This window comes from Bombus huntii, chromosome 16, assembly GCF_024542735.1.
Source record: "Bombus huntii isolate Logan2020A chromosome 16, iyBomHunt1.1, whole genome shotgun sequence".
In the NCBI taxonomy this organism is placed as follows: domain Eukaryota; kingdom Metazoa; phylum Arthropoda; class Insecta; order Hymenoptera; family Apidae; genus Bombus; species Bombus huntii.
This window is the reverse complement of record NC_066253.1, coordinates 8,490,193-8,514,044: the sequence shown is the minus strand read 5'-3', so window position 1 is coordinate 8,514,044 and position 23,852 is coordinate 8,490,193. Positions and strand designations below refer to the sequence as shown.

The 23,852-nt window shown below is 41.4% G+C and overlaps 1 long non-coding RNA gene and 1 pseudogene across 1 annotated transcript; both read right to left on the bottom strand.

Annotated features, from left to right (window-relative positions):
- Positions 1–833: 833 nt before the first annotated feature.
- On the bottom strand, positions 834–23,750 carry LOC126874342 (uncharacterized; annotated as a pseudogene).
- LOC126874352 (uncharacterized) lies at positions 5,416–6,610 on the bottom strand. Its single transcript, XR_007692766.1, has 3 exons — positions 6,401–6,610; positions 5,617–6,263; positions 5,416–5,518 (listed from the first exon to the last, which is right to left on the bottom strand). It is a non-coding gene; the product is annotated as an uncharacterized LOC126874352 (long non-coding RNA).
- Positions 23,751–23,852: the final 102 nt, after the last annotated feature.

Genomic DNA, 23,852 nt, shown 5'->3' with positions numbered 1-23,852 from the left:
TCCCTTGTCCCTCCGTGGTAGACATAGTCTTTAGAAATTCTTCGAAAACAGATGTTTGTTTGGTTTGAAGGACCTTAGCAGGCAAGTGACTCGGGTTTATGACGGGTGCTTAAGGCTATTGAGGGTACGCCGTACGGAAGAGCGGACATCTGATGTCCGTCTGGCCCGCGGTGTGTGACCTGGGCCAGGCAGAGAGTCGCCCGGCGTAACACATATGCAGTATAAAAACAATACTTTTTAGTTTTTAATCTCTTGTTTAAATATTCCTAATATCTAAATTTGTATCGGTCATTGATTCGATATAACTGCGTTTATTGGAAGTAATTAAGCTATAGCCTGCGCACAAGAGAAGAAGGAACAAACACGTATAGTATACACGCTTAAATAACAAAATTAAGTCAGTTTACGTTCAATGTGAACTTGATCAAAGTTCCAGTCTCGAATTATAGAGTTTCTTACTATCAGTTTACAAAATTCGATATTACGATTATGTACCGTATTTGAAAAACATAAAATGCTTTGTTCAATTTTAAATAAAACTAATATTTACCAAAGCGAATACGAAAAAAATGTTATCATCAAACTCAATTTTCAATTATCAAACTTAATCCAGCACAAATACAAATGTTATTCGTGCTTTTTTACTTTTACTACTTTTCAACTCTCTATAGTTCGAGATTTGAGTTCCGCTAACTTTCTTTCTACTGCGCATGCGCAACAGGAAAACTTGAATTACACGTAATAGTCAAAAATTCGAAAATCTTATCCTTTCGTGGCAGCGAAAGTAACCTAGGACTAGAGGTTCCATAACATTAATAATAATAAGGCAATAATATTAATATTAATAATAATGTAATCGAGTACTACTAACAATATTAATAATAATAATAATAGTATGGTAATGGCAAGATACACGCGGGTATAAATTAATCATTCCTTTCGTAATATCTACGACGTCTTCGGGATATTCTTTAGAAATTACTTTATTTCTGGTCAATATTCATTAACGAGCAACTTTTCTCTCTGTTTCTTATCACGATTTTTTTCACTTCATCACAATTGTACCGTTAGAAATTATTCAAAACATTGTTAAAATGTCCATGAAATATATGCAATTGCCGTATTGAATAAGCGAGTAATGAAGTTGCTGTTTCACTGAATAAAAGTGAAATCTCCAATGCGTGTGCTCAAGTATATAAGTTAAAAAAAGATTGGTACATCAATGCCTATTATTCTTAATCAATATTCATCATTTAACAATTAGGACCGAATTTTTACAAACCAACTCTAAACCACGACCCAATTTACAAATAAAAAGATCGATGTGTAAATTAACTATCAACTATTAATCTCCAATCCTATGTGAAGATATAATGTTCGGACCAAATTTCTAAACTAACGTGGACAATTCATGCGGACTATTGGTGGTTGCTGCGCTACTTAGATCCAATGTGGCAGCCGGAAGACCAGGACTGACGCTGCCGGTTGCTTCCGGTTGGCAAATGCTGCGATCTATTTAGCTTATTTCCAGGACTCGGTGGCGATCTATCTGCTGGTGTATCCGGTGGCGTAACCACGTTTCTGTGTCCGCTCACGTTCAGATGATTGTGCGTCGCCGCGATCGGAGCTGGCGATGAGAGCAACAAGGGCGGTGGAGACATTGACACGTGTCGATGATGATGATGGTGATGATAGTGTTGGTACTGTGCAGCTCGGCCGTGCGTTGCGTGGCTGGTATTTAGTTGGTTCGTCACGGGCCCGACTTTCGTTGGGCAGCCAGCATGGTGGATGGTTAACGGGCCACGTAGTTGTTGTTGCTGTTGTAGCTGGGGCTGGTTCTGGTGCTGTTGCAGCTGCTGCTGACGCTGCAGCTGTACCGCCGCTTCGCACTGTTCGCGCGCTAACGCCTTCACGGCATTCGTCTTCTCCTACGAAATAAGAATGATAGGTTAGGTTGTAGTCAGGGGTCATAACAAATTAAAAAAGTTATAATATAAGAATTTACATTTTAGTTGAAATGATTCTAGTTACGAATAAGTATTAAAGATGATTCAAATCTTTTTCGTTACCGATAACCATGGTGAAAACTCTTTTGGATTACTTTCAGGCATTCTCAATCTTATTGTCAATACTACATGCTTGAAGTAGAAGGAGGAGTACAGAGAAAAAGACTTTTTCTCAGCAAATATAATCGTTACTCAATTATTTTGTTGAACAGTTTTACAAATCTCCCAAAAATAAACGAGAATACGAAAATACACTGAATATCGTGTGTATGGTTATTTATAAAATCCCCTTGAAATAGTTGCGATCGCGGATCACATAAACAAACGAACCTGTCATTCTACAGAGTATCTTTTTCGGTGAAATTATGCAAACGTAAATGTAACTTCGGTAGAACTCCTCGAGAACTTGTAAGCTTATATCACTCTGACCCAACCAGTCCACTCTAAAGTGTATAATTTATAAAAGAGGATTATATTAATACGCGGAGGATGTGGTAGGTGGTAAGTTTTGCATATGAATGTTTGTTGATACAACGAATGGTTAAATGGAGGTTTTCATGAATGTGATAAGGACTAGATCGAATGTTTTAACACTTATAACTAGAATGCGTATTTTTATACAAGTTTGTAGTTTTACGAACATAATCAAAGAAATAAAATTTTAATCGAGATTTGTTTTCTTATATACGTATATTTTAGCGCATTTTATGCATTTTGCGCCATTTGCGTACTTTTCAATTTCGCACGAACGTATAAAGATCAGCAATATAATTATAACGCTTCTTAAAAATGTGAAAAATCCTGGTTTCCTAAAAGCTTGCAATTGATTTCAGAAAAATTTTTATGAACTCTACCAGATAAATTATGGTAACTCTGAAAAACAAAATTTCACGATAAAATGATTTCCGGGTAAAATACACATAAAAGATGATTTAGACGTGTTTGAACGTGTTCGTTTTCTTTTTTAATAGCGATATGTTCTTACCCTCTGCCACACGAAGACGTTATGGACCATTGCGCATCCACAAAACACGATGCCAAGGCCTATGAAAACCGACGTAACGATTGCCGGTGTGACACCAATTATCTCTCAGAGAAAAGACATCGACTCCCGACTGTCGGACGCCAACGCCGCGATGCATCTTAGTCCCCATCAGAGATAAGGCCCCAACCCCGACTTTCGGACTCCTTGGAATCCACACCAAACCCCCCAACATCCCCAAGCCAGGGTGTATATAAGCCGAGACTTCACCCAGCCCGGGGAGTTCTCGTTCTAGTTGCTGTTCTTGTACAACACCCCTTTCTCTGTTCAACGTTATTCTACTGTAAGTGCCAAAGTCATAATAAAGTTCGATAAAAGAGAATTAATAGTTGGGCTACGACTCAGCTTTCTTTTCTCTCGCAACCCAAGTATCCATTTTACGTGATACCGGCGTCGAATGAAACTGGATGAATGTATACAATATCATACCTGAAAGCATTGTTAGAGGATCATTATAACACGTATGCCATAACAAGCGGGACAAAGAATCAGCGCAAATATATATTCTCAATACATATAATTCTCGAAGCGTAAACTATATACATATGCTTTTAATTGAAATTTTCAATACCAGTTGCAAATTATTTTTCAATTAATTTATTATTTAAGTCTTTATATATCAATTCTCGACGAATAAATTACTTAAATTATAGAGAATCTATCTTCAGACAATAGAGAATTCAATATTTTTGGTCGTTAAGTAATTTACAAATTTCTAAAACGATTACGTTCGAAGTTTTGGACAGTATTTGAGGTTTCTAACATGACATTAAAAAAAAAATAAATAAATTTTATGATATAATTAAAAAAACATTGTAGTCTATCAAAATTTCTATTCCGTCAAATTTATTAAAACGCAGTTTTCTTCTGAACAGAGTCAAAACGTCCGTCTTGAATCGAGTTCAACAGCTTAACGATCGATCGAGCGAATGATAGCTGTGTAAACTAGCATGACACAACGTAAACTTTAGATTAGATCTCGATCCATCAACCAGCCGTATTCATGCATGACATGAATATTCTGTTTCAGCTCTTTATAAATTAATCTGTTAAAACTTCCCTAAAAGACGATCATTTTTTATTTTTCTAAGAAAAATAATGACTATTCGGCGTTAAAATTAACTTTATTTCCATTGGATTTCTAAACTGATTTCATACACTCAGAGATAGTTCACAGTATCTTTTAGATTCATGCCTGAATTCAAGAAAAATTAAACGTATAACTTAAGTACTAGTATCTTTCAAAAGGTTAAAGTTGACAGAATTGAAGGAATTGGCTCTTACCAGTTAGAAAGACGGGAATGCTAATGAAAAACCCTCCGACAGCACATATCCGGCTGATGGATGATTTTTGCAGGTACTTGTTACTCCTGAAACAGACAAAATTTGAAGTGAAAGTCAATTTCACGATTCTATGATAATTGAGCGAAATATAAAGGAACCAGTCTTTTGTTTAACAGCCAAGAATCTTTCAAAAATTCTACTGTAATTGATACTTCAAATATATTTAGTCAGACAAAGGATAGTCATAATCGCAACGTTAATCTTAACTTTAATTCAAGGATCAAACAGTATCATTATACATATAAAAGTAAACATAAAGTCTATCCACATTATTGTTGTTATTATTATTATTATTATTATTATTATTATATGTTATTCTATAATTGATTTTTATTTCTTTATTATCAATATTATTCTATTTTCTATAATGATTCAATTATAGATCTTATTTTTTGTCAATCATATTTCACTGAAAAGATCACTTTGAAAATAATTTAATAGTAAAAAATGAAAAATAATCTTTTTCTACCTTGTCTTCATTTTTTACAAACTCTGTCCACCGCCGTAAACCTATTAAATGCATGAAACGACAAAGCAAAGCTGCTTCACATAATTCCCCGCTCACGCAGTGTCAATCAGCTCACGACCGCAAACGATACTGCTAATTTCCAGCGACCATGAACGATTTCACCGTAATTGCCGGTGTGAAATTTACCAATACGTGCTCGAATTGGTCAATAATGAACAGAGCGCTCTTGCACACACTAATCTACCAACAAATAATATTGACTCAATTGAACAACAGCGCCTAGATTAACGGACAAACCGCATGTTCCAAACAGATTTACAATCACGGCAGAAAATACATGCCGTTATAGATGTTTCCTGGTCAAGATTAATTTCCACGCGTTAAGAACATTGTAACCGGAATCTAGGAAGAACTAGCACTTCCTGGAATAATACTATTGTGTCCTCGATGAATGTCTCTCCGCAATGCCCTCGAGTGAGTTGTTTTTGTCTTCGGTCGTACGACGTCCGGGATGAGAATTCGGGGAACGGTTTTGCGCTGCTTTGATACTCGCACAACCATCCATCCATGGGACTGCATCTTTTTAGGAGGACCAGTGATTAATCTTTTCCCACTCATTTTCATCTCCAATTTCTCATGAGGCTAAGATTCCTGCATCTTTTATCATAATAATTTATTAATACTATTAATAAATTGAGACAATTTTACACGTCGTATTTTGCGTTATAAGATGACTTGTAATTTGTAAAATTTACCTGTAAAATTCCTTTGTTTGTTTTACCGAAGCAATAGTTGGCATTTCTATACGACAATAAGAATTTGTTAATACTAATAATTTGTAAGGTTATCATGTTATCATTCTTCTAATGGATAGTATATTATTGAAACTTTTTTTAATATTGAAACGCGATATTTTTTTGGAGAAGAAGTGCATAGTAGTAAAGAGTTGAATTCTACGGACGTAAAAAGTGGACATAACATTTTCTGTACATGGAGTCGCCTGGCCTAAACATTTTATGATTTCCGGGCAAAAAACAGACGAATCCAGCGCTGATTTTAAAGCAGCTTCATCCAAATAAGCCACAATAAGAAATTCCCACGAAACAGTTGCGTTCATCCCCTTTCGAGGTCGCCGACCTCTTTGAATGCGTTTCAAGAGCGTCGTACCAATGAAACTTCGAGTTCTAAACTAATTTCTCAGCCTTTTGCGTTAAATTTAACCTTCCGCGTTAGTGTATTTCGGACGAGCTCCTATTTTACGCTTTCGTCGACTTCACCAACGTAACACGCAGCATCCGCAAGTAAAACTGTCTCTTAAATTTGATGTGACACCGATACACGACGAGAAGAATCACAATGCCATTTTTATTCCACTTCGTTAATTTTTCGTCGTAAGGTTTAGCTGTAAATAGGATTAAAAAAATTTAGATTAACGAGGAATTTAAAATTGATCTGTTAAATCAACAATTTCCATTAGTTGTCAATAGATTTTATAAGCCTCAGATTACTGAGAAATTATACACATTGCAAAATATTTACCATTGGTTACCCACGCTACACGTAAATTTGATCAATCTACCAATGCACTAACACTGCAATAAATTTCTATTGCAACATTCCACGCTCCTTTGCCGCACCTTAAACTCCTCGCTAGATTTATTCCACCTTAAAGTGTCACATAACTCCTACGACACCGATATCAAATCTTAAACTCCACCAAATTCCAGAGAAACTTGATTTCGTCGAAAGTAAGAGATTAAATTTAAAAAGCAATTTATTTCATCTTTAAACTATCCCAAACTTCTTAAATATAATTTATATATATAAAATATTATACACTTATTGTGTGCATTATATATTTCAAGAACTTTGCAATAAAAAATAAAACTTATTACATTTAAGATATGGTTATATCGCACAGGCTCGAATATGATAAAGAGGTTAAATAAATGTCTCGAATCTCCGCAACAAACTCACACAAACCACCTAAAACACGTATACACAATGTGCATTCACTACGAACTCGACTCCCATTCCCTGCCAAAATCACAGGCATGCAGAGTCAATTTCACTGCTCGAGCTAGTTGAATAGGGAAGAAGGTCGAGAGCTGGAGTTAAGGAGCATAGTTGGTAAAGAATCGCGTGCCGCCGCGCCATTAAGATCAAGCCCACGATCTCAACAATAAATATTAGACGGTTCTCTGACCTGCATTTCGCGTGCGACTCGGGACGATTCAAAAACGCGTAAATTTCCCATGAGTCGAATCAAACGTTCGCGATTTATCGCATTTAGGTTATATCGATATTGTCCACGAGTGGAGGCATTCAAACACAGATTGCTTTGTGTCACTCTATCGTAACTGCCCGTAATACATGATAATTTAATTTCGAATTCTTTCGAATATATGCACGTAACGAAAAATTTGTATTGGTTAGTCAATTGCAGACCAACCAGTTGTTAGCCAGTGAAAATAATGTAGATAATAATAGTGAAGAATTAGCTCGAGAAGAGTAAACAAACAAGGCGCCTTAATAAAAGGCACAATGTGGGTCCGCAAAGTAGTGGGATTTCGGCGCATGCGCATTGTTTCGCATCAACTTACAATTAGACATGCACGAAAGCTTCATTTCTGCCGCATACATACTTGGATTCGCGTGCATGAAATTCACAAAGTAGGTTATTGCTTGAAAAACAGCTTTAATCGAGCGAAGCTTTTAACCAGACTGAAATCAAGTCTTGGTTTCTTTAGAAATTCAGATGGAATAAGAGAAACCTATTTTATCTGTGGATAAAGGTTAGGCTGCATCGGTTGGCTTATATGACTTTCCGGTGACTTTGAAGGGTAATACGGCGCCGGCGGTCGAGAAGGTAACTTCTCTACTGAACGAGATCTCATTGATCTCGTCTATACGAGTCTTTCCATTCACGATCGTGCGAGCTGGCTACAGGCGACGACACGGACCCCCGACAAAACTGTCTGAGCCTATTCAAGGCGACGTCAAATAGTTTCACTCGGAGAGATGAATGGAGATAAGAATCACCGGAGCGTCTCTGCGCTTCGATGACAATGATATTTGGTAAATCCTCTTCTTGTTTCTCGTTTTGAAAGAAGGTTGTAAAGAAGAGTGCTACTAGATCGTCTAGGGAAATCACACGGTATATATTGCGTAATGCTATTGATTTATCAGAAATAACAAGAGGTTAAGGAGCTTTGAGAAGGTTGATTCAATTTTTTATAACCTGACATCTCTTTGAACAAATGTCTTAAGAAACGCTTGAATAAAATGTTAAAAAAATAATAATCTTTTAATGAAATAATCATCTAAAATGAAATCTTTTCCTGTATTTTTAGACAATAAGATTTACTATATCCTACGCCATAATAAGAATCAATTTGCTATGAACTGGTATCTCGGAAATTGTAAGAATTCAGAAAATATAAGGAGGCCGGAAGAGGTAAATGAAATCCACAGAAACATTGACCCAACCTCAGCCCAGTTAATCAACAAACTAAAATATCTCGCTGCCTTTTCTATATTTACGACCAGAACGTGGTCATTAATTGAGTCTAGCGACTGCACCGTAGACGAGTCACTGACCGATGTTGCTTTAATGGATATGCGGAAAATCACGTGTTCCAGGTTCCAGGGATGTAGTTGTTTTCATTTCCGGAGAATACGGTCGACTCGCGTGTGTATACCAATCTATCTGAGGATAGGTGTTCGTTAGAATTACTAACTATATTACTTTCAACCTTGTGATTAAAATTTTTAAACGTCACTTAATAGCAATTCAGTCGAGTAAGTACAAACTTTCAAATGTCCTAATTTTCAAATCTTTATATTTTTTAATCTCAAAGATATTTTATTATTTGCCGTAGATCAAGCTTCGTGTTACCGGTACTGTAACATTACAATCCTACGAGAAGCAGAAAATAGTGAAAAAATCTGACCTAATAGATAGTAGTCAATATTCCTTTGACGCGTCTTATGCGAACCGCAGTTAGAGGAAATGCAAATAAGCTCTTGCGAAACAGTTTGCCGCACGACAAGCCTACGAACAACGCCCAATGCAAGTTCGGTGGGAGTTACAGGAAGAGGGACGTCTAAAATCAACTAGGAATCCCTATTCAATCGTCTAATTTTCGATTCCGGCATTGAACTTCCCGAAGAAAATTAAATACAATTCCGACTCGAGATTTAATTTCAGTCTCGTAGCTAATGCAATCTAATCGCGTTTGCAAGGCTACGCTTCCGGTCAGAAGCCACGCGCTTCGATCGCGTACTTTCCGCATCGGAAGCGTACGCTTCGGTACTAACCGCGTCGATTTTCAAAGGAATCATTGGACACCGGAAGAAGAAGAAGGAGGAAGAATAAAAGCACGTAAACCGGCAGGAAGTCAATCGAGACAAAATCGATATCGTTGAAAGCCGAAAAAAGACCCGAATTTAGGCTACAGTACATATTCGAATTGAATATATTCAAGGTTTAGATTTTCTTCTCCTGAAAATTAGAAACATAAATGAGTCGACAAGCGATCTTGAAAAGCGTCTGTTCCATCTAGATTATGTAAATTGCGTGAATTACCGTTAGCCATAATTCATAATTTATCGAAAAAGCGCGCTTCTTCTCAACCACGCTTTCCCCTACCAGCACCGACATTATCGGCAGATCGATAAGTATCAAAATACCACAAAGATATTAATCTCATCTTTCTTCTAACCGCGAAAAAATGCCGCGCAAATGATAAAACAACAGATCAGCCAGAAACATCGAATTCTCCACGCTTCCGACTGCAAGAAGAAAAACAAAGTTATTTGTGTATGATGGAAACGTCTCTGGACGATGCTCTTGTCACAGACGAAATTCGAGCAGCTGTATATAACAAACCGAAATTCCGAACGCCTTATCGCGTGTGACCGTCCGGTCAGCATCCGTTCTCAGCCGCCTGAGTGGCATTCGATCACTCCAGCCGTTCTCCGAATTTTACACTAAGTATAAACAAAACCTTCTCCCACTCCAAAGAATGGAAGAATATAAATGCTCCCTTCAAAATCATCCAGTCAGTCTAATAAAAAAATTCTTAACTAATCCAAGTATCGAAAGTGTATCATTGCGAACCGAAAAAATTGTATAAATTGAGTAAAAAATAAAAAGAACTTTATCTCCTTGTCGGAAATTAACAAGTTCCTTACTTTTTACCTTAATTTTACACGACACTCTTAAGCGGTCGAGTGCGCGCGAGAATAGCATCGCGGATCGGCATTTCCACGGTGAGGATTGTAAAATGGTTACGCAGATGATGGATCATACGCATGGACCGTAGAGACTATCGTGAATGATGGATCAGACACACATACGCGTTCTTCGCTCTTCCGATATTCTTCGTAACAACTGCTGCGATCTCGTCATTGGAAACGATCTCGGGAAATTCAATCGAATATCGAGGAAATTTATAGAAAGCTACAGCTGTGTTCGAGTATTATTCTAGAGAAAAGTGGTTAACTCTATGAGACTAACGATACAATACGTCTCAAGATAACTTTTAGGAAAATGATTGTACCTTTAAAATTCTTTTGACACTTTTCGGTATATTCTTGTCATTGATTCTGAAAGTATTTGATTAATTTGCTGGTTAATAGGAAGTTGGTTAAAACCGAAGTTAGTTAAAGAAATAAGTAAACACGAAACCCGTGGATACTCTAGACATATGATTCTACCTGCACGCGACAAAAATATTCATGATCTGAACAAGGAAAGAAGTATTGTTAGATTCGCGTCATGCTGCAAATGAAAGATTTACAGCTCGAACCCAATTATCTGTTACATTACATTCTCGGGCACGTGTAGGCTGAACGTCATGATATATGAACACAAGTATAGAAAGAACAACATGGATATTTCGCGCGAAGAAAACGAAGCTTCACATATACAGTGTATAACCACTCGACAGTATTTGCTCACGAAAAATACGAGTTGTTAAAGTCTAACAAAAATTACGTATACAGTGGCAAAGAAGAAAACTGTTATGCCGTTTACTCTTATTTCTAATTGACAGAAAGTCGTCAACGAACAAAGAGCGCTTTTTCTTATTCTCTGTACCTTCGCGAAGCAATCACAGAAATTCTCCAAAATGCTTCGTGTCGACTAAACAAAGAAAAAAAATGGCAGCTGCTAAGAGCAAACTACCTCCGGAATTTTCTTCGTTTCTAAGTGAACCAGGAAGAAAGAAGGGAAGGGTTAATGACGCCGAAACTGAAGGGTGGCCACGGATCGTTTGAAAGGGGCCACGACAACCGTTACGATTCAGTCGCACCTGTTCCTCTTCCTAGGTTACCACGCCGAACCATTGCGCGCTTTTACGAGCGTTCCCGCGATAGTTTCCTGGCACTTGCTCGTCCTTTCAACGAAGAGTCGATCGGTTAATTTAAACTCTCGAAGGCTTTGTCCAGTCGGTAACATCGATAAGCTTAAGTCGAAATACGGATTTCTCGTAAATTCAGAATTTTATTGCCACCAGGATGTATATGGAGGCGACAGATGAAGAACACGATGTAAATTAGATTTCTTGCTTTTATAGAGAAGCAATTTTTAAATTGAACACCAGTCGTCGATTGGTTCTGTAGATCGTTTTTAATAACAAAATAAATTTGGTTAGTCCATAAAGGTTTGTTCGTGTGAATCTTCCCATAGATCATCCGTAACGTAAATACCGCTATAACCGGCTGCAGATACATTTTCCTTGAACATGTAGCGGCACTTGACAGTAAACTTCCCAACAGTTTACGTCGCGTGACGCACGACACAAAGACCCTATACCTGCGGACAAGATGATTACCAGATGTCGATACATTCGTACCGAATATTTCCAGCTAGCCTAAGGACCGCTATAAATCTTAGGATTTATTTTAGCTAAGGTCCTCCAAAGAGACAAACAGTCTTTGTTTATCAGTCTCGAAGTCAACCACCTACCACGGGGACACACGAGAAATCTGCTATCTCTCACGTACGACGCTGCCCGCTAGCAACACCCTCTCAAGGGCAGCTAGCATCCTTTTCCAACGACCAACACGAATTAGCCAATAAACATTAACGTACATTTCCCTCACTTTCCGAACCAAAGCTTTTCTCAACGAATCCGATGCCTTCGCATCCTTAGACACATCCCAACGAGTCTTCCTCCGCAGCAGCATCGCGACAAAAATGTCAGTCTATTACCGCGAGTTACCGCAGTATATCACGATCGTTATACTTACACGGTTCGAGCCGAATAATTATCTAAGCTCTCGACATCTCGTGCAATCATTGTCCGCACTCGCAGCGTATCTCGAATCGTAGCTATCCAAGCTCTATCTAATAACCGCGCATTCGCGAAGCGAATACAATCGCGAATCCTGCATCAAGTGTACTCATTGACATTAGAGTGAATAAACATTTATCGTTCAAGAAATCTGAGTTTTCCTTCCGACCCTATCACGACATACCACCTCAAATTGGTGACCCCGACGTGATTATCCCCGAGTGCTCGTGAAACGTAACACAATGAATCTAAATCAGTTCTAAATGACCAATAACGCCCACTCCGCACGTACGAAGGCCGGCGGGGACAACGCAGACTCGATTAGCGCCCTTCTCCGCGTGCCACCGTTCTGGTCTGACGACGTCGACTTGTGATTCAAGATGCTGGAAGTGCAGTTTGAAACTGCCCGGATCACTAGTGACCAAGAAAAATACCAGGTCGTCATCGCGAATCTCGACAAGTCGCACGCGAGATTAATTCGAGACGTATTCGACGCCGCACCGGCGACAGAGCGTTACGAGTACGTCAAAAAGGAGCTCATCAAGCGATTGGGAGAGTCGTACGCCAAGAGACTCCGACAGGTAATCGAGAACGAGCAAATGGGGGACAGGAAGCCCTCTCAGTTTTACCGTGATCTCAAAAGCCTAGCCACCAATTCGTTAGCAGACGATGTTATTTTCACCGTCTGGGAAGGTCGACTTCCACAGCGCATACGGAGCATCCTAGCCTCTGTACAGAACAACGATCCGGACTCCCGCATACAAATTGCCGATAACATTTACGAAGCCACCCTGGAATCAGGGCAGATCGCCGCGGCCAGCGCAGGCCGACTACCTGCGATAACCCTCCCACCTGGCCAGAATAGCGGAATAGGCGACGCCATGGCAGCCTTCGCCAACTTGGTCACTGAGCGGGTAGCGCGAATGGACGCCCATATGAGCGAGATGCGAGCGCTAGTAGCCGAGCAAAGAAGCAATGAACACCGTAGGGCACGAGTACAATCACGCTCGCGTACACGATCCCGCCGCCGTTCGCGCCCTCGCGATACGCTGCGGCAAGACGGGCTGTGTTATTATCACACACAGTTCCGAGAAAGCGCGAGAAAGTGCACACCCCCTTGCTCCTGGAACTCGGGAAACCGGACCAGCCGTCCGTAAAAGCGGCAAACGACGACCGTTTGGCATCTCGCCGCATATTCGTAACGGACAAGAACTGGCGGATCTCCTACCTCATCGACACCGGCGCAGATGTTTGCGTATACCCGCGCAACAAGCTACACGGACACGTAAACAGAAGCGAGTACGAGCTGTTCGCGGCCAACCTGTCCCTACCTAAACCTGTCCCTACGCAGAGCATTTAAGTGGGATTTTACCGTAGCCGACGTCAAAACACCCATCATCGGCATGGATTTTCTAAGCCACTACGGGTTGCTCGTGGACCCGCGAAACAAAAGGCTTATCGATACGATAACACAGACGTCATCAAGGGGATACACCGCCACAACAGACGAAGCGTCCGACAAGACCGTCATCGGCGAATCACCATACCACCAACTCCTGGCAGAATTCCCGGACCTCACCCGCCCACCGATCTTCGGAAAAGAGAGAATTCGACACGGTATGCTACACCACATCGAAACTACACCTGGTCCACCAGTCTACAGCAAACCGCGTCGACTTGCACCTGATCGACTTAAAGAGGTAAAAGCGGAATTCGAACATATGATCGAGCAAGGCGTGATGCGACCATCGAAAAGCCCGTGGGCATCACCTCTGCACGTAGTACCGAAAAAGGACGGAAACCTGCGACCATGTGGCGACTACCGTGCGTTGAACGCCCGCACCGTACCCGACAGATACTCACCGCCACATATCGAAGACTTCGCGCAACATCTGCATAGTAAGCGAATCTTTTCAAAAATCGATCTAGTCCGCGCTTACCACCAAATTCCGATTGCGTCTGAGGACATTGAAAAAACCGCGATAACAACGCCTACCGGACTTCTCGAAACAACAAATATGATGTTTGGACTTCGGAACGCCACGCAAACATGTCAGCGGTTCGTCGACGAAATCATACGCGGGCTCGATATCGTCTACGCGTACATCGATGATTTTCTCATAGCCTCGGACGACGAAAACCAACATCGCGAACATTTGAAAATCTTGCTCAACCGTCTCAATAATTACGGCGTTGTGATAAACCCCACGAAATGCGAATTCGGCGTGCACGAAATCACATTCCTCGGATACTCGGTAAACCCTGACGGAATTAAGCCGCCGCCCGAAAATGTCGAAGCGATTGTAAAATTGTCGAAGCCCGCGAACGCCAAGCAACTACGTAGGTACCTCGGTATGATAAACTTCTACCGACGTTTCATACCGGGGGCCGCAAAAACACTTAAGCCACTCAACGACCTGTTAAAAGGCGCGAAAAAGGGCAACGCGCCCATCGAGTGGTCGGAGCAGTAGGAAAACAGCTTTCGCGAATCGCAACGTGCACTCGTGGACGCCACGATGCTGGCGCATCCGATACCAGGTGCGCCTATCAGCCTCACGGTAGATGCGTCCGACTACGCAATGGGGGCAGTATTACAACAACGCGCGAATAACCAATTACAACCGCTAGGATTCGCAACGAAATCTTTGACCCCCGCTGAGCAAAAATATAGCGCATACGATCGCGAACTACTCGCGATATACACCGCAGTCAAACATTTTCGACACGCCTTAGAAGGCAGAAACTTCACAATATAGCGACAACCGTTGCCTCGGCCCTCCTCTCTACATAGATAGCTCGTTTCGGCGTACCTTCAAAAATAACGACTGATCAAGGACGCCAGTCCGAATCAAACCTATTCAATGAACTATGCCGATTGCTCGGCATTAAGCATTTACGCACAACAGCCTATCACCCCGCATCCAACGGAATGGTAGAGCGCCTACATCGACAATTAAAAGCAGCAATAAAATGTCACAATACGAGCAACTGGGTAGAAGTCCTACCAATTGTTTTATTAGGCATAAAAACCGCTATCAAGGAGGACCTGAACGCAACGGTAGTCGAAATGGTTTACGGTACTGGTATACGATTGCCGACAGAATTCTTCGTACCAACGAAGCAACAGGCCAACTCGGAATTCGCGAACCGTTTAAAGGAGCGAATAGAGAAAATCAGTCCTCACCCGATTACGCGACACGGCGAGAAGAAAACCTTCGTGTTCCGCGAGCTCGAAACATCACCATACGTATTTATACGCCATGACGCTCCAAGCTCTATCTTATAACCGCGCATTCACGAACCGAATACAATCGCGAATCCTGTATCAAGTGTACTCATTGACATTAGAGTGAATAAACATTTATCGTTCAAGAAATCTGAGTTTTCCTTCCGACCCTATCACGACATACCACCTCAAACAAATAAATCAAAATCGTAAAGTATGTTATAAATAAAATCTGACTTCACGAGGTGTTGATCCCTCATAAAAGAAGTCTTTTATATCTCGCAGATGATTCATAACATGACGTCTACTTTAACTTGTTCCTTATACCTCCTTGTCGAAAAAGTTAATAGTTTACAAATTCGAACATTACATATGTGACGGAAGAAAAGAGAGAGAGAGAGAGCGTTTCGTCCCGGGACTACCGGTGGACTCGTCAGTAAGGCTATGCCCGGTAGTCCCTGCCTTAGACGTAGAGCGAGTCTCGCTAGGTGCGGTATTTATATCAATCGCTCGTATATTCGACCACTAGCGAGTTAGACAGACAGACTCGTTGTCGTCGTAGCCCTCTAGTGTTGGCGGTTGGTACCCGCGGCTCGACCTGTCGGCGTCCTATTGATACCGATCCGCCACACATATCTACATAACATCGGCCATTATATTTGCCAAACCAAATTTGTTTTCTTGTAACATTCTGTGATTAATTAATGCTACAACAAACTTAATATAGAGTGTCACGTGCAAAATTTGCACGATAAATCAGATGACTACGATACAATCTTCAAATACGATCGTATCTTTCGTATACAAATTGATAGTTTCCACCTAACTGACAGATTTTTATACCCTTGGAAAAATAACGTCTTGACGAACAATTCACGCCAATCAACGCCAAGAATGAATCACGCAAATTCTACTGGAAGTCCTCTATTCACTTTTTCGATTTATCATCAGCTGGAAACATCAAAATTATCGGTTGGTGATTGGGAATTAATCGAAAAATGAATTACAAGCATTGAGACACGCGAGTGCCCGTTTCTTTCTCTATTTTTCTGTCTGCTTGTTGGAATATTAAGGCGCAGTCACGGCCCGCCAAATTTATTCCCGTTCCGTAGTGCCCTGTGTCGGTGAAAAAATTTGAAATGCCGGATTCGAAGGCGTGGAATGCCAACAGCCACGACAAAGAGCCCTCTTCTCTCTTTCTGGTGGAAAGACGAACGGGTGCACGCGTATGCTCCGACGCTCTGACGCACGAAGAACCGCCCGTGAACAGAAACCAGACACGCGTGTAACGTTAAACCGGGCCGTCGATGAAAAACGAACAAGACTTTCGCGACCGATGGGCGTTTTCAATGACAGATCGAATCGTTCAGTTTCACGGTTCGTTCGGGGTCACAGTAGCGTTCATCTTGGCATAAAAACGCCCTAGAGACGATTTCTCATACATTGGTTAAAGTTGATGTGTGTTTCGGCGAATTGTCGTTTGGAGGAGCGATACACCTAAAGAAACGCACATATTCATAAGAATCTGCGTTTCGTATTTTTCGTATCGATTTCTTTATTTTTATTGGTCGTATCATGTTCGATGTAATAGTTGGTTTTTTAGCTAGTGAATTAACAAGATTTAATAAGAAATTTAGTACAAATGCTCCATGTGTCGTGTTTGACACGTCGTTGTTAAACTCTCATTTATAGGAAATTCAAAGCTGTATTTTCTCACCCAGCTTAAACTTTACGAACTCTTTTCACGCGTTTCACCCGTCATTGAACGAAACGATGAAAACGTTCATCCATCCACGTCTCTCCAGTAATAATCCAATTAACCTGTTTCCCCAATAAGTCGAAATCCGCGATCGAAACGTGAGATCGCGAAGAAAAATGCGCGCCTACTTTAGGATCGCGCCATCTAACAACGAAAGAAGAAAACTTCGTGAGCCAGCAACTACGTTGTCCAAAAGTGGCTTTATTCGAAAAGTCTGCTGTTCAGCGTGTTCGCGCCAGCAGCACCAGAGATCCCTTATCACGGACCATTTAAGTAATGAGCCGGCACTTAGCAGCGCCGCTTGTCTTTCATTCTTCTCGTGTCTCTGTGATCGTCGTCGCCGTCGTTGGTGTCGTCGTTGGTGTCGTCGTTGGACCTGTGTCATACTTCGGCTTTTTTTTCTTTCATCCTCGCGTCTCAGACTCGGTAGCGTGGTACGGAAGGAGGGACGGGCACCGAGCTTCGAGTGACAATGAGCAAGCGAAGAGGAACGGCCGTCTACTACTGGGACCCACCATTAAAGTTCGTGCTTCTTTCGGAGCACGTCTGCACACCCCAGGGCTCCTTCTCCTTCGCTAACAATGCCACTTTGCAGACTTCGCAGTTATCTTCAGCCGGACGACCTTCGGCTGAGGCTTCCTAGCTGGCGTGCACCAGAGACACTGACCGAGAACCCTCTTTTGGTCTTTCGTTGCCAGTTGACTCATTCATAGGGAACACCATTGTCGGAGAATTAGTTTCAGAACGAAGGAGAATTGTTGGTGATCTTTAGTTAATTTAGAGCGGAAGGTTTCGTAATTTGTAATTTGTAGTTTACAACAGAAATTCCTATTGTTTATTAGGGAACTTATGCCGCAGTTCCTTACATTTGAGGGAGGTCTATGGTAGAAATTTTTATGGTAGAAAAATATCGTAGGAGTCAGCCTCCATTATTAATAATACGGATACAGCTGTGCATATTTTACTTTGTAACTTTAACACGAAAATATCCTGTGATCTTCGGAGTATTTGAAAACATTTTGGAAACAATTAATTTGTTAACTGCGAAGTTTATTTCCTTACATATGGGGGAGGTCTATGGTAGAAATTTTTCAGGAGCGCGAGTAACCCGGAAAATATCGTAGGATAATTAATTATTAATAATACGGATACAGCTGTGTATATTTTACTTTGTTAATAATTTTAACACGAAAATATCCAACGATCTTCGGAGTATTTGAAAACATTTTGGAAACAATTAATTTTTAACTTTTTAAAGTTTAATTTCAAAAATTCCTCTATGGGGTGAGAAGGTAAAATCAAGCAATAACGAATAAACACGTCGAACGTAGTTAAGTGGTTAAGAGCACAAGAAGACAGTTCTTCGCATACCCGTCGACACTCGGACTATTCCTTCTAGCTAAACAGCTCTCTAGGAGAAAATCGAGCATTCCAATTCAGCAGAATCTTGAATTGTCTGGAAGCCCCGGAGGCAAAGCAGGGGAAACAACCGTTGAGCGAAAGGACGAGGAAAAGAGAGAAAGAAGGGAAACGAGAAGCGTCCGGTGACGTTGCAATTTTAATCGTCCTCCGGTTATCTCTTCTGGGCACACTGCGATAGTGTGACACAACCGGTAATATTAACTTGGCAGACAGCTGTAAATGTTAGCCGTGGTGATAACGTAGCATAAAGAATGGCTGTGTCCTCTGTCATCGAACGATCGATAAACCGCTAGTTATCAATGTCCAAGCTAGATCTATTGTTCAGAAAAGAAAACAAAGGATGGTCGACCACAGAAAACGGTACACTTTCTTCCCTAAAGGCCATTCTGCCAGATGTGGTTAATCGAAGCAGTAGCTCAGATGTAAACTGTCCTCTTCTCTTTACTCTTAGTTAACCAATAGTTGGGCGAATCACCAGAAATTTACAACAGGGGCCCCAATCGGTGACCTGGAAATTCTGGGGCCTGAATACCTGTCTAACGAACACCTGTCAACTTCGATCAGTGTTTGCGTTACCGTTGCTTACCACCAGCCAAAATAAATAATTACAAAGCATGATTTAACACTAACTCTACCAGGCCTGGTCAAAAGGCCGTGTTTCAACATTTAATTTAGAATTGTACAGTCATTGTTGTTTCTTCTCTTCTTCTAACTTTATGTAGATTCTTACGTTAACAAAAATTGAGAAATTGATTAGTCGGATAATATAAGAATTTACATAAAGTTGGAGGAAGAAAAGAAACAACGACGAACGCATAATTTCAAATTAAATTTTGAAACCGGTCATTTGACCGGGTTTAGCAAGGCTAGCGTTAAGATAATAAATTCGCATTCTTATAAACCGATTTATAGAATACTGCTTCCACTATAGTAAAATGAAATATACTATAAATAGACGAAGAATTTCATATGTTGCTTAAAAACGTTTCTCGCAAAGAACCAATCTTTAATCTAAATATATATATATCCAAACTCCGGAATATACTCTGCCCGTTCCCAAATCTCATTCTATGCTAATTTGATTATCTGAAATCGCAGTGCACAAGTTTCAAGATCGACAGCTAATTTCGTCCGTGTCCAATCTTCATTATTCTCTTCTTCTCTGTTATTTGTTCTCGAAACAAAAGTTACGATACGTCTCTGTAGTTGCATACATTACAATGTTAACGGCTCGTTCTCCAACATTTCGAACAGCTTGAACAAATCTCGTTCCAATGGCCTGCCAATCAAGCCTAGTTGTGGAATAACGCAACACGCACAATATCAGCCGCATCTTCGTAGTTTGGTACATTAAAATAGTCAGTGGAATATAGTGGCATAGATTTGACTGCGAAATCCTGGGACACTCTATATAAGGAAAGGACCCTATCAAGGGAAGAACAAGATTCGAGTAAAACCTGATCGAACAGTAATATTCGTTGGAAAAACTTGTTAGATGGTAATATTTGCAGGAAAACATCGTCGCACAATTACGGTCACAAGGGAGACATGGTCACACGGTAACATTCGCAAGAAACTTTAATATGCCAATCACGCACAACGTCTGGATGCTTTAAGAAACAATGATCTTTCTATCTGCCGAAGAGCACACGACATTTTCCCACGCGAATCAAACTCGCCACGCGATAAAAAACCCGCCACTGGCCAAAAAACTGAGCGAAAGAAAAAGGACGGAATTAAAGAACCGAAGAGAGAACTCAAAACGGCGTGTCCGTTGAGGGTAATCACAGTGTTACGACCGTTCGCGGAGAGACGCGGTCGCGAGGAAAACGCGTCAGCGAGAGGCGTAAATTCTCGCTACGATTCGGTGAATCGACGCCGCGAAGTAGTCGTTCCCCTGTTTCGGTTAAGATAACAGAGGTGGTTAAATGAATATGACACAGCAGAGTAAGTTATATTTCACCGTTTATTCCAACAACTTATAACGAAGACAGTTACGCTGGTGCGTATGTACGAGATGAGTGAGTGACTGATCTACGGGTGTGTATACCCGGTTGAAGGATGTTGACCGTTCGAAGGATGTAAAATCAGTACTGTCTTGGGAGACGATGTTGTCTCGGAGGAAAGCTAAGGATGGGTGCGTCTAGCGCACGGGACCATCGGATTTGTTTTAGTTTTGTTGTCATCGATTTTAGTTAGGAGAGTGAGGGAACAGGCTTCGTTGTTAATTGGTTAAACGAAGGGTCTTAACCGCCCTCGAGAGAAAGTGGTTAGTGGGAGGAAAGTTGCAGCGTACGTGAGAAAAACTAACTTTCCCTTGTCCAGCCGTGGTAGACAATAGTCTTTAGAAATTCTTCGGAAATAGACGTTTGTTTGGTTTGAAGGACCTTTACTAGGAAATCTATGAGATTTATGGAAGGTACTTGAGACTGTTGGGGGTACGCAGTGAGTATCCGAAGACATCTGGTTGCCATCTTGCCCGTGGTGTGTGGCCTTGGCTAGGTAGAGTGTTACGCGACGTAACACACAGTGATTTGGCCGACGATTTCGGCCAATCTGCATAACTTAACGCGCGTTTCCATTCGCTAGTAATTAGAGTCGGCGATGCTTACTTTGTCTCGGTCGGCAACGAAAAAGATAAAAAAGAAATCCGATTAACCAACGATAAGGGAACTTCCGAGCAGAAACCACAGATCCCATCTCGAGGAGTATGTATCGTCTTTAACGAGCCTTATTTTCGCTTTCGAGTTGCGTGTCACGGGAAGTGAGCATATCTATATTCCCTTTGTAACTTGATCTGCACTGCACTGTGTGTATTCGATAATATTTTTCGCGAACGTGCGTGCTGAATTTGCTGGGAGAATTATTAGGTAAAGCGGAGAATATTGCAATTTCTACACAAAGGGCGTGTCACGATCTTTCAGCTTGGTCACAAATTAATATAGCGTAGTCTATATAAAAAAAATCTTACTAATAAAATTATTATACGATTTCCTGCGTGCACGACGCTCGAGGAATAAACGAAAGTGTAATTTTCATTTTCAAGGTTCGCGTCACGGAACATACGCATTTACGGATACATCTCACCACACAGTATCGTATTGTGATTGCAGACACGTGTTTGTTCAGTAAAAACGGGACACGCGGTCGGTGAACGCTTGCACGTCAAGTACAGGATGTGAATTTTTGCGTTTCGTCCTCCAGACCGCGTGAGAAGAAACACTAGACAGGCCTCTGATATATCGCACGGGATACGGGACACTGCGTTTGTTCCAGACGCATACAGATAGGCCACGCATGGACGAATGAGAACTTATATTCCGGCACAAGGATAATGATTGAGGATAGCGTCGCCAGATTATAGAAATTAATGGTAATCATCGTTCGACCGCGTATCCCGCGAATTCCCAGCTACCAGGAAAATGCTTATTTTTCTTTTCTTTATCAATACCTAAGTAAGTTTGAAAAGTTACATGTACAACAGCAACAATGTAAATATGGATGCTGTTGACATTTAGGAGGGAAAATGTCGATGACTATGAGAGTCCTCTTTCCATCATATGTATAGTTCGGATTAAAGGATATTTGTATCTCAACGTTTATTTGCACTTTTAGAAGTTTCTCTTTGTGTATTTTGTTTGACTTCCGGATTTTCAAAGATAACAGTATCTTAAGGATACAAACTTTAAACGTATATATTTTTCACACCTTGTTCGACCTTCGGGTTGAGTAAAGTACGGATTATGTACAAAGGTATTTAAAGCGTTATAAATCACAGATTTACCCAGCGTGGCATAAAACGAAAACTCTACTCACCAATGTCCTTGATACGAAGTCTTGACGAGTTTCACAGTGAAGAGGAACTGTATAGCGCACATGAGGAGACAGCAGAGGTTTAGGGAGAGGACGAGTGCGCACAGCGCTAACGTCACCTCGTAGACAATCGTATACTCTTCCGGGCTGATCAGGCTACTCGGCGTCACCGTTAACGGTGAGATCTTCAGCAAGAAGATCAACGAGAGTAGCGCCAGTAACAACGACACTAGACACAATAAACCCAAACTGGTCAACGTCTCTTTCGCGCCAACCTCGTGGTCCTTGTGATTCCTTGACAGGGACGACGACCAGGAAGCGTTCAAGGGGTACGCCGTGGAACCGGGACCGGTTAACTGTCCCCCGGTAGTCGTACCCTGAAGAGCAGGTGCAGGCGAAGGTGTCGTCTGACTGGGTAATCTGGACAGTCTCGAGATATCAAAGCCTCCATTCGCTTTAGGTCTGCTGTCCTGGTGCAGCGGCGCCGGGGATATCACCCCCAATGTAGTCGACAGATTATTATTATTGTTATTGTTATTCCCACCGGCAACAGGACTGACGCTGTTCACAGAATGCTTCGACGTGGACAACGTGGACAGATTAAGAGCGTACGAGTGATTCAATCGTTGAGAAAGATTGTTTACGCTCAACTGAGAATGATTCAAAGGGTGTCTGTGAGTGGAAGATGGCGTGGTGGCAGCCTGATGCACGTTGGCTCTTTGATGGACCACCGAGTCGTAAACGTCGACTCCCCGTCCTTGGCTGCCCCCTGTCGTTCCACGAACGTTGCTGTTTTGGTTGTAATGATGGTGTTGCTGTTGATCCTGTTGGTGACCAGAATGATGGTGGTGGTGGTGGCCGCCGTGCAACGAGCCCGAGCTCGCCTGGTAGTAATTGTGCTGGTGCCTGGAGCCCGCTGACGACGGTTGCCCCGTCAGGATATGCTTCAGCATTACTCGACGCTGGAATGCCTGAGGAAGACTGCGCTTCTTCCTGCTCCTCTACATGGCGCTACGCGGGACTCGCTTCTGAGCACGTCTTTCTCGTTGGAGGCTTCTTCTTTCTTTTCTTTCCCAGTAGAATTTTTACACAATTCTTTCTCCCTTTTATCATTAAATTACCTTTAATTCTTAACGATCTTTAATCTTTGTCTCTTCTTCCCTATATATATATTTTTGTTTACTTTTCTCCGTAGCGAATTTTGTCTTTCTGACGCAGGATTAGGTTCCTGGACTTAGAGAGTTGCTACACGCCAGCTCCACCATGGCGACGGCATTCACTAGGCAGCCTACATAGCCACCTTTCAGCTCACGCTTCGGGACACTTTTTTCGCTGAGATTCTCCGCGATGAGGCATGAAAGCAGAGACCACCGTTTGCGGAGGCATGATTGTTCTATTGTTCCTTTTAACGAGTAATCGTTTTACTAGAGTCCTCTTACTGAACCGTAAGTACAAAAGACTATTATACTT